Source organism: Danio rerio, chromosome 10 (assembly GCF_052040795.2).
Source record: "Danio rerio strain M-AB ecotype USA chromosome 10, GRCz13ab, whole genome shotgun sequence".
NCBI classification, from domain to species: Eukaryota; Metazoa; Chordata; class Actinopteri; order Cypriniformes; family Danionidae; genus Danio; species Danio rerio.
Window position 1 is genome coordinate 24,356,467 of NC_141030.1, and position 11,134 is coordinate 24,367,600.

Sequence of the window (11,134 nt, forward strand, 5' to 3'; positions counted from 1 at the left end):
TGGAAATCTCTGCACGTGCACATCAGCAGTGTTGAACCTATCTCAATAAATCTAGTCTTAAAAAAAGATTTTTTAAATTGCATTATAGAAAATGCTGGGTTCCATGCAATGTCTTCATATTGTCCAACAAAAACCAATGAAGTTAACTTAATTGTTTTGACAAATTTAAGTGGATTGAACATAAAACAAGCATGTTGTCCTAAAAACATCTTATGAATTTTGTTATTGTTTCAGCTTATTTTTAATAAGTTGTCTGAACAAACGAGAAGCTCAGTGGTTAGCACTGTCACCTCACAGCAAGAAGGCCGCTGGTTTGAGTCCCAACTGGGCCAGTTGGCATTTCTATGTAGAGTTTACTCTCCCCATGTTCGCGTGTGTTTCCTCCGGATGCTCCGGTTTCCCCCACAGTCCTCATACATGCACTATAGGACAATTGGGTAAACTAAATTGATGGTAGTTAATAATTGTGTGTTAATGTGGAATGTGAATGTGTGTTTTACTGTGCTTGGTTGTGGCTGGAACTGGAAGGGCATCCACAGCGTAAAACATGCCGGAATAGTTGCTGGTAATACAATTTGTAATACAATTTGCATTACTTTTGACAGCAACTAATACTGTTACGCATTACTTTTTAAGTATATTAACTCTGGTACCATTACAATATGATGCGTTTGTCTATTCTCACTAAATTAATTAATTTTGGCTGCAGTCTTTGGCTGCAGTGGTAGTTTGAAAATTAATTTCATTTTTAAGAAGCTGTTATGTTTTTGAAATGTTTATGGTTGTCTATAAAAGCAGTTTTTGGTGCCGAGTTTCACCAAATAGATTCTGAATGGTAAGTCAGATTACTTTCATTTATTTATTTCATAACGGTTTTGTGTTTGTTGTGTAGTCGATATGTTCTTACTCAAGCTGTAAAGGAACATGTTTAAAGGTTAAATACAAACTTTCATGATGCTAAAGCAATGTTAGTTTTTGTTTTGTTTTGTTTCTGAATATATGATTCAACTGGTTTATCACATTGTAATATTTTCATTCTTGTACTGCTGGTCTGATTTAAATTTGTGGTTGAAAATGACTTTTTATTTGAGTTTGTCTTGTGTTTTAGTTTTGAGAATACAAATTAATTAAAACTGAAGCTGATCAACAGTGTATTCTTCCCTGATAAATAAGAGACTAAGCCGAAGGAAAATAAATGACTGAATATTTGAACAAGCAGCAAGAATAATTTTTTGAGTGTACTTTTCTTAACTCTAAAGGGCGTCACACACCAGATGCACCGCTCAGTGCCACGACACAGCACGCACATGACAGTTGAAAGTATCGTACACCGGACGCGCACATTTACATGCTATTTGAAATCAAACTATTCAGATGTCGCGGCAGAAATATAAACAGTGTCCTGGGTCGTGGCTGGGCTGGTGTGTGTACCCTGATAGAAACCTATTTAGAACTCTTGAATGCGTGGCACGACGTGGTGTGTCGCCGAGCTGCGCTTCTGCTGTGTGAACCCCATCAGCCCCTTTACCAAACGGTTGACCATGTTTATACTGTTTTAAAAAATGACTGTTAAATAATGGTTTACACATGCAGCATTAATGGTTTACAAAAAACATAATCCTGTTGCACTACTACACTTGATTTTTTTTTTTTTTTTAAAGAAAATCCCAAAAAACAAGAAAACATGTTAAATGAGAATTTGAAATATTTTATGGCACACTTAAACAAGATGCATTTGTTTGAATATTTGTGAATATTTTTGAAAATAAATTGGTCCCACACTTTACATGTTTCTGAGTTTTCATAATATATGTGTTAAGTCCGATACTTTAACCAAAAACTGACATGAACCATTTGAAAGAGGCTGATAATTTAGAAATTGTATGGTATGTGTAAAAAAATACATTGAGTGCAATCCAAACATGTTTTTCTTGGTGGAGTAGTTAAAGGGTTAAAAAGTAATTAAGTAACACATTTAGTTCATTGTTTTAAAGTGACTTGATTGTAAAAGTAACATTGACAAATACTGAACATGATGTTCCCTGAAACTTCCCTCCGGCATGACGAATTCTGGAATCACAGTAGAGAATGTGAGACAGAATAAATGTCAATAATTCAAGGGAAGTGCGACACACGTCACCCTGCCATAGCTGTTAAATTGATCCAGTTCCTGATTCATTTATTTTCATTTTACAACACAAACCAGCAACTACAGAGTCATGCGAGAGTCATCAAAGTTTCACAATGTGGGTGGAATATTACATATAAATAATTGTCATCTGCAATTCCGACAAAGGCTCGGGAAGTATTTTTTTTCTTCTGGGATGTGAGTGTATATCTTGAGACGGCATTATACAAATGCTAAGATGGTGCAAACAAACAGGACAAATTCACCTAGCTTTCAAACAAGCACGAAGCCAACGGTGAAGGCTGTCAAATCTCTGCTAGTGTCTTGAGAAGGTGATAAGCGACAAACTAATCATTTACTCTGGCCAGCCGCTGCTTGGAAATATACAACACCGATGTTTCCTTCTGCTTGGCTGCTTGCTGCTTAATCTTCCCTGCATTGATTTTACAGAGCGAGATCGACAAGCGGCCCTGATGGCTCATGGTTTGCTGAAAGGAAACTATGTGCTCAGGTGTCCTCTGAAATCTCTAGTTCTCAGGGACAGCTTTTAGAGCATTGTGGCTTTCTTAGCTTTGCAGTTCGGTTTAAAACAGGATTGAAACCTTTATGTACTTTCGTGCCTTTCTAATCTTGTGAAACAGACACAAAGTAACAATTGTGAGAAACAACATCAATAGTTTATTTCTTTGTACAGATGATTCCTCATATTGTGACTTCATGTGAAGACAACATAATAAAAAATGTCAGATGTAAGGTATATACAGTATATCCACTTAAAACATTATTTTTGTTGCTTGTTGTTCAAACTACTTAAGTAAAATAAGCAGAAACAACACAATTTTTGTCATTTCATTTGGAAACATAATTGTTTCACTTGCAATTTACTTAAATTTGTTGCGTTAACTCAGTGGCGCCCCCAGAAAAATTTCTTAAGGGTGGCCAGAAGAGGCCACATCAAAAGGTTAGGGTGGCACACAAAAAATAATTAATATTTATATTAAATAATGTTTTATTTTTAATTCTGGTAAATGAAATAATGTGTTTTTAATTAATTTAATTGATTACTCTTGAATTATTTCCTTGAAATAAATAAGCAAGTATGTGCAAACAAACAAACAAATTTTTTTTAAAACATCTATTTTTAAAATTTAACAATTATATATATATATAATTAATCAGTTATTTTCACATACTTTTATTGTACAGCATACAGTATATGGCATGTCTAAAATTAATGAAGATTAATGAATTAATTAATAAAACAAACAAATGAACAAACTGAAGGCATTATATATACACATACATTTACTATACAGACCCTAATAATATCATTTATCCATATTGCTTTTTGAGCCACAATAATGTTTATACAGCTTCTTCTATTGACATACCTTAAATTAAATATTAAATTGCCATTGCTGTCTATTGAAGGTGTGTGCGTGCAGTCAATGAGGATCAGAGAGGGGGCTGGGCAGTGAATCAGCTATGTAAGTGGCACCAGTCAATGCACAATTGATTGCTTGCTTTTTATTTATTTATTTATTTATTGAAATTTAGTGAACTTACGTAAATACATTTAAATTGATAATATCAACAGCCAAATCATATTGGGGTTGCCAGAGTTTACACATGGGGCGCCCCTGCGTTAACTTAATTAGTTTGTATTGGGACAACATTGATGAATAGTCTGGAACCCTGCATTTTTACAGGGTATATTGCCAGTTGTGAGATATGAATGTGCAAATATAAAATAGTTTTGTATATAAAGGTGCAACTGCAAAAAAAAAAAAAAAAAAAAAAACAATGATACAACTGTGTTGCAGAAAATTAAAACTTAACATACGACTATTTTAAATGATGGGTCATTTGTGAGACATAAAACTTTATTAAAAATACAATTATTAGCTTTATCTCAAGATAAAAGAGAAAGTCAAATATGAGATATAAATGTGATATATAATGTAAAAGATGACGAGAAATAAATTTATAGACATGGCTGATTTGTGAGATATAGCTGTGATATGAAAAATGCAATAAAATATGAGAGTCATGGTTGTGAAATATCAGGTCACGAAGATGAAATATAAAGATATGAGAAGGGCCAGACAGAATCTGTGGGTGGTTTTTGCCATTTCTGCACATAATTCTGTAAATAAGATCTGTGGGTTTATGTGGAATGATCTGTGAACTGAATACTTATTTAAGGTTCACAATGCAAATCCAATTAGAACCACTTCTTAGGTAAGTCTCTCATATAACACATTAAGACATAGAAAATATTATTGTACAAATTGTATTGTACAGTACACAAATCCTCTAAATATCTACATATAATTCAAGGATATTATTAAAATTTGAATAAGTACGAATTTACACAAGGCCACAAGGTGGCTCTGTGGTTAGCACTGTCGCCTCACAGCAAGAAGGTTGCTGGTTTGAGTCCCAGGTGCACCAGTTGGCATTTCTATGATGAGTTTGCATGTTCTTCCCTTTTTCATGTGGGTTTCCTCTGGGTGCTCTAGTTTCCCCCTACAGTCCAAAGACATGCGCTAAAAGTGAATTGAATATACTAAATTGGCCGTAGTGTATGAGTGTGTGTAAATTAGTGTGTATTTGTGTTTCCCAATACTGGGTTGCGACTGGAAGGGCATATGCTGCGTAAAACATATGCCAGAATAGTTGGCGGTTCATTCCGCTGTGGCAGCCCCTGACAAATAAGGGACTGAGCCAAAGGAAAATGAATGAATGAATTTACTCATTTATAAGGGCGAATAAATAGATTAAATGATGGGCTCGAAAATCTGCAAAAAAATAAATGACGGAGATAAAAAAACAAATATAAGACGGTCACAATTTTAATATATAAGGTCACAAAGATAATATACATAAAATAGTGAAGAATGATTATAAATTTATATGAAACAATCCCTTAAAAGTGACATTGAGTCTTTAGTTATGGGCTCACGCGGGCTTTGCACTCATACTACAAGCGTACCGTGCCAAAGCCCAAGTGAACTGTGCTCTTGCACATCTCTTCCAAATGGGCCAGGGTTGACCAACTGAACCGCAGCTGGGCCCGATTCAGAGCACTCACACTTGTCAAACGAACTGGGAAACGTGCCTGGGCATGGTTTGGATAGCATAGTGTGAGTACACCCCAAGTCTCTTATTTAACACACCAAGACATATGGGTCGAGTCCCCGCTGGGTCAGTTGACATTTCTGTGTGGAGTTTGCTTGTTTTTCGCATTTTCATGTGGGTTTCCTCTGGGTGCTCTGGTTTCCCCATAATCCACAGTAGTGTATGAGTGTGTGTATGAATTAGTGTGTATTAATGTTTCCCAGTACTGGGTTGCAGCTAGTTGGCGGTTCATTCCGCTGTGGCGACCCCTGATAAATAAGGGACTAAGCCGAAGAATAATGAATGAGTTGACACAATTTACATGAGTAAATAAATAGATTATTTGGTGGGCTAAAAACTCAGCAGAAATATATATGACAGAGACAATAAATCAAATATGAGACAGTCACAATTTTAATACATAAGGCCACAAAGATAATATAAATTCATTGATATGAAGATCTTTTGCAAAATGAGAAATAGTGAAGACTATATTGTTGCAGTAATGAGAAATAAAGTGAACCCTGAATCAAATGATTGAGATATAAATGTACAATTACAAGAAATGGCGAACATGCTTCCTCTGTGGGGAGCTTATGAACCATACGAGCAGCATGAGGGATTTAAGATAGCAATAAATAAGCAATATTACATTTTCATTATGTTTTCCATCATAGCTGATTTCAGGTGAAAAAAGGGCATCATATCGAGTACATTTGGACTCCATTTAAAAGGCCAAATTCTTAGAGCATGAGGTCTGCGGGCTTTAGTTCTTACAACTGTGACAGCCAATGCATGTTGCCATGGATTTCTTCCAGCTCCCTTGTTGCCAGTGGCAACAGATCAGTTCAACAGTCACTGTATTGTTCCTTGGTAAGAGAAAAATCCTGTTTAAAACTGAGGCTAATTCTTACACCGTTTAATTGACAGGTTGGTCCTGAGCTGTCAATTCTAATCCAGCACTTCTCTGCCGTGCAAAATAATTTAAGAAACGTCTATGGAAATAATACGAAAAAATAAGCTCAAATATAACATACTGCGCCTGATGCTTGGAGATATCCAATTTGCAGACTCTTGTATCCAATTAAATCATATACTGAAAAACAATTTGACACAATCTAAAAATGTGTTTTGACAGTCAGTTTGAAATCTTCGACTTCTCATTAAACAGCAATGTTCTTCTAGTTAGATTCCGTGGCATTAAAATTTAAGTCATAATTATATATTTGAAAAAAGGGCAGCATATGCAAGGACACAAGCGACGCTGAACCGAATGTGGGAGGGAGCTGTTATTCTTTGCTAAAGGAGCAATAATTGCCCAACAACGTCTAACCAAATTGTTCAGGCTTGGATAAGCAATTAGGCTAATCGGCCGGTATAATGGCAGAAGAATTGCCACAGTCCGCTCCCATTAGTAAGTCCTTTTCCAAGAATCTAAGTGAGAGTTTGACATCCTCACATCCTTTTTTTCTCCACACCTATACATGACATTCAGTCTTTCACATCCATTCCCGGTGCATCAATTGCATTACTAAAGCACTTTCATTCATTTTCTATCACCCCAAAGGCAATTATACTGAAAATACAGAACCCGGAGTTGAGAGTCAATGTTACTTTGCGCCAATATATTTCATGCTGGGAAAGAAGGCTTTAATTGGCACACAGTGGCAGGAGAAATGAATGGGAATTTGCTATGAATCCAGTTAAAGCTATTTTTCGGTGTCGCATGGAAGATGTAAACTCCAAGGAAAAGATGTCTTCTGTTCCTCCATTTTTGATTCCTTTTTATTATGGAGGAAAGAGACAGAAAATGTCTGTTTGAAGAATAATAAAGCTTTCTGCTGAATTTTGATGTCTCATCGTGTATGTGTGCTCCACCAGGGATGAGAGGCGAGATGAACTCATGAAATCAAACGCTCAAGTTGCTTAATTCTTGCTTCGGTGTTTTATGGCTCTGACAATAGGAAATATTAACCACCATCACCATCTAAGATTTAATCTTGAAATGTGGCTTTGCATAATTGCTTTGCTTTTGAATAAGTAGAGCCGGGAGGAGAGCACTTTTGTTGTGCTTACAGATCAAAAAAAGATCTTCTTTTATATACTTGTTTTCTCAGGTGCCTTCGAAAACAATAAGTCTGAATTATGTAGTGTGAACTTTAAGCTGAGTTTTGAACTGAGACCTATGGTAGGCATGTGAAAAAGCCATTTCTGGTTTATTCATGGTGTTGAATCGAAGAAAAAAAATCAACAGATGAAAAGCCACACTTCTCAATCTGTCTCTTTCATACTCTTTGAATCAAACATTAAAGTATGTAAAAGTCATACTTTAAGGAGTCCTATTAAATGCATACTCATAAAATTTCAAAGTCTGGCTCGTCTTATGCATAACTAGGCTATTTATTAGCCTGCAGTCGTTGCTGATGCATAACTTATTTAGACCAAGTCAGATCTTATAAAACAGATTAACTAAGGAAGATTTTCCTTTTCCTTGTTTCTCAAACTTTCAATTATGAATCAAATAATAAAACAAAGTTAACATAAAAAGCAGATCTTCGGCCATTTTAAAAGTGATATTTTCTTTATAATTTCCCATAAGATAACGTTTCACACAAAAATACAGCCAAAATGTTTTACAGAAAAACTAGATAGAAATAATAATATAGTAAAATATATATTTTCCAGCCCCCCTCTGAGTTTTTTTCACAAGATTTCCTAATATTACTTGTTTTGTTATTTTCTTTTTTCTTATTTCTTAGTTTGGCAGAAATCTACCTAAAATCAACCTAACTTGTTATTCCAGTTTTCCTAGTTAAACCAAATTATCCCAGTTAAACCTTTAAATTGCACTTTAAGCTGAATGATAGTTCATTCATTCATTTTCTTTTCGGCTTAGTCCCTTTATTTATCTGGGGTCGCCGCAGTGGAATGAACTAATATCCAATATCCAGCATATGCTTTACGCAGCAGATGCCCTTCCAGCTGCAATCCATCTCTGCGAAACATCCATATACACTCATTCACACTACGGACAATTTAGCCTGTACCCAAATCACCTGTACCGCATGTATTTGGACTGCGGGGGAAACCGAAGCACCTGGAGAAAACACACTCAAGCGCTGGGAGAACAAGCAAACTCCGCACAGAAACTCTAACTGACCCAGCCAAGGCTCGAACCAGCGACTTTCTTGCTGTAAGGCGACAGAACTACCTACTGCACCACTGCGTTGCCTGTCAATGATAGTATCTTTCAAAAGAACTAAAATATTATTTACTGTCATAATGGCAAAAACAAAAACCAATCAGTTATTAGAAATGAGTTATTATTATTGTCCTATTTTTTTTTCTCTCCACTTGGGAGTTATTTGAAAAAGATTAACAATTTCACTGAACGCTAATAAACTGTCTAATGTTCATTCATTTATTCATTTTCCTTTTACATTTCCACCTTCCTAGTCTTTTATTCAGAGTGGAAAGAACTACCAACTATTCCGGCATATGTTTTATGCAGCTAAATGCTCTTCCATCTGCAACCCAGTACTGGGAAACACCCAAACACACTCATTCACAAACAAACTCATACACTATGGCCAATTTAGTTTATTTAATTCACCTACAGCACATGTCTTTAGACTGTGGGGGAAACGGGAGCACCTGGAAGAAAACCCATGCAAAATTAATTTTGAACCAGCGACCTTCTTGCTGTGAGCTAACAAGGCTAACAACTGAGCCACTGTGCCACCCTGCATATTGTTACAATTGCATATATGACAACAGCTAATAAGAAATAAATAATACACTATAGCTTAGCCGCTGTGAAGTGTACTGTGTTGAGATCACTTGACCAGAAAGCTCCATGGTAGCCTCCTTATTATAATCAAGAAAAAAATTTTGGGCCCTATCATACAGCCCGCGCAATAAGGCGCAAGACGTATTTGGTGTGATTTGTTGCTATTTTCAGGACCAACACAACTCTAATCTTCATGTGTTGCGCCATGTTATTTAAATAGCAAATCCATTTGCACCACTTTGTGAACTCATGGGTGTTGTGGTCTAGAAAGAAGGTGTGTTAAGGTGCATTGTTGGAACATTTGTACAATTTGAGAAACTGAAATAGACCAAACCATTGACAAAGTAAAAGCTGGTCTAAAGTCCAGCGCAAATCACGTTAGTTATGCTCCTACAATATGCTGGTTTAATGAAGTAATACACAGGATGTACAGCAAAAAAAAAAAAAAAAAATGAATACACAAATCTTTACATATGAAAATAAGTATCAAAATGTTACAAAAATTGTAATTTTCTACATAAATATAAAAAACACTGCCTCTATGCTTTCTTAATGTCGGGGGGCTTTTTCAGTTTATTCATGACAATATTCATATGCATAATGTCATTATTATTAGCACTATTATTTATTATATGAATATTTATATATTTTTTAATAACAACAAGTTTAAAATTGTTCACCTGTCGGGTTTTGGAGACGTATATATCACCATATGGGGCATAAGAATAGGACATGTGATTGAAGATTTTTTTGACCACACTTTGTTATTATTGTTCATTTATTCCTTTGCTGAAAATTAGAACTGAATTTGGAAACAGTTTTAAAACAAATCTTTGCGCTTAACAAACAAAATAAAATATTTAGGCTTATAGATGTTTTCAATGGAGTGCGTACAACACTATTTCCTTATCCATGAAAGTAAAGGAGTAAAAAGTGAAAGTAAAGTAAAGAGAAAGTAAAGAAGCCAAATGGAGGAGGCTCATACTTTATCATTGTGCAGATCTCTTTAACTGTTTTCTAGCTAGTGAAGCATTCAGTTTGTCCATTCGGTTTATATTCACTTCCAAAATCCGCCATATATAGCAAAAGGTGCACCGCAACTGACTCTTAAGGGAATGGGAGATGAGACTCAAATTGGTTTAATGCACGTTGTGCTCAAAACACCTATAACTCATTAAGAGAATAAACACAACCCTGTTAGAACATGTGCCGCAGTGCAAACCATAATTTTCTGCCCTTAAAAATAACTAAAAGTGGATTTGGACATGCTCTGAATGCTTTTATGCCTACTTTACGCCTAGATCGTTAAAATTGAGCCCTTTGTGGTTTCTGCATCCACTTCTTAAAATCTGAGAAGACAAATACAGTTGCATCATAATTCAGTTTAAGGCTGTGTTCCATGATTATGACTAGTATTTTTAACCAAAAGTTTACCTTTTTGAGTGAGAGCATCAAAAGGAAGTAGGGTGGAGAGGAAGACAAGAAATATCAAATGCAACACACTTCAGTGTCATCTTGCGTCATCTGTGTCCCAAATTAAATATGCACAAAGACTTAAGGGACATAAATGTTCTTTCTAAAGAGCCCTTTATAGTAGCCAGTGTTGAGCACTTTGGTTTGGAATGACCCTTCAATAATTATTGTGAAAAGCACTAAACATGTAGACTTAACTCGACAATATAGTGGCCATGATAATCTCAACGTGTCCTTTGGAGGTACATTCTTTTATAAAGGGCTCATAACATGCCCAAATCCTCTGGAGTTTACTCTCCAAAGAGCTTTCAGGGAATGAAGGGAATAGACGACTAAAAAGCCTGTTCCATGGGACAAACTTCTGCATCACCTTGCATCATCTGCATTACAAATTAAACATTTGCAAAGACTCATGGGAGCAAAAACCATTTGTTCCATTTGAAAGTCTTAATTATGTAGGGCCATTTGAAGTGGCAAGTTGAGCACTTGACCATACAAAATGGCTGCCATGACTGTTCTCAATCCAAAGTACACTTCAGATGAGGAGTTTTCTAATAGGTTCATCTCATATGCACTAATGCCTTTAAACAGTTTTCCCCATTCTGCGTCATCTGTGTTACACA

At 35.6% G+C, this 11,134-nt stretch overlaps 2 long non-coding RNA genes across 3 annotated transcripts in view; one reads left to right on the forward strand and one right to left on the reverse strand.

Moving 5' to 3' along the window:
* LOC141376353 (uncharacterized) overlaps positions 1–11,134 on the forward strand; it is a 36,360-nt gene that overhangs the window by 19,680 nt on the left and 5,546 nt on the right. The window contains exon 3 of one of the 2 annotated variants that reach the window (XR_015501108.1): positions 2,823–2,877. The exons of the other annotated variant lie outside the window; for it this stretch is intronic. This is a non-coding gene — a long non-coding RNA (uncharacterized LOC141376353). The remainder of the gene's footprint in view (positions 1–2,822; positions 2,878–11,134) is intronic. 2 annotated transcript variants of the gene reach the window in all.
* The window catches only part of LOC147835051 (uncharacterized), a 46,006-nt gene that overhangs the window by 16,233 nt on the left and 18,639 nt on the right, over positions 1–11,134 (reverse strand). The window lies entirely within an intron of this gene.